Source organism: Salvelinus sp. IW2-2015, unplaced genomic scaffold (genome assembly GCF_002910315.2).
Source record: "Salvelinus sp. IW2-2015 unplaced genomic scaffold, ASM291031v2 Un_scaffold1290, whole genome shotgun sequence".
Taxonomy (NCBI): Eukaryota; Metazoa; Chordata; class Actinopteri; order Salmoniformes; family Salmonidae; genus Salvelinus; species Salvelinus sp. IW2-2015.
Genome location: NW_019942821.1, coordinates 44,708 through 46,019, shown reverse-complemented (window position 1 = coordinate 46,019; position 1,312 = coordinate 44,708).

Below are 1,312 nucleotides of genomic sequence, written 5' to 3'. Positions count from 1 at the left end.
TTTTACTCTCTTTTAATCCCTCACTCTTGATTTCTGTCCCGTTATATGCCATTATTTTCATTCAGCCTCACGTGTCCCTCTTACTGTGTTCCCCCATTCTTTCTCTGCTTGTTTTCCCTTAGCGTTCTCCTTCTCATCTCCTTTCCCATCAATACAAGTGGGCTCAGACAGTTTGGCAAGCCACTCAGACACCAGGATCATGTGAAGGGAATGTCTGGGGGATTAGAAACCTCTTCTCTATCTACCTGTGTCTTCTCGCTCTCTTGTTCTCTCTCTCTGCTCCACCTCTCCAGACAGCCAACAGTCACCCTGCCACTCACCTTTCCTAAAAGCCAGACCACAGATGCTCTTCAGTCCTTCAGCAGCACCTGATTTACCACTGAGAGTGGCTATACCGTCTGTGTGTCATGCTGCTAGATCCCAGTCTATAAACTCTGTAATTGTGTGACCTTTGCAGTGACAGAGTGTCTGCCAGAACAGTGACAGATGCAGCATGAATAGACTGGTCCTGGATCTGCCAGCTGGCCCGAGCTGCACAGACTCACCTGCTGATGGGTATGTCTTCAGTCCTCAGCTCCTCTCCACTGTCGGTTAGCACACACCTTTACGGCTTGAACTCTAGCTATCATTCCACACACCTTTACGGCTTGAGCTCTAGCTATCATTCCACACACCTTTACGGCTTGAGCTCTAGCTATCATTCCACACACCTTTTACGGGTGAGCTCTAGCTATCGTTCCACACACAACTACTTTGGGTGGGTAGCATGTGTACAGGATGGCATGCACCACTGAGCTTGCTTGATCGGATAGCATGTACCATAGTATGCGTCATGGACCAGGCTGAGTGACATCAACCATAGATGACAACAGAAGAGGAGTGAAGGGCATTTTGAGTGAGTGGGCTGATATTTGACGGGATTTTCCTGGAGAGCCTATTTCCTCAGATCTGTGGAAGACTATGCTGCCTCTCTAACTGTGATATTAATGTGTAAATATAATACATAGAGCCCAGAGAGAGGTATCCAAAATGAGAATGATTGGTGAATATCCCCTTCCAGATTAAGTTTTAGCCCATCATTTCAGGCCAAGTGAACTTTAAAATAGTAGTTGTGATTTGAAAATCTCTGCACTCGCTACCGAGTCAAACGCCCTTGGATATGACCCTAAGCAGGGAAGCAATTAAGTCAGCCAGGATGGAGACTGCATTAGCCAATGTGATTACCACTTTACATATGAAATAACTCCCATCCGTAGAGGTAACTGCTCGACGTCCAGCGGGTGACGACAGATTGCTAATGAGGTGAAGACTT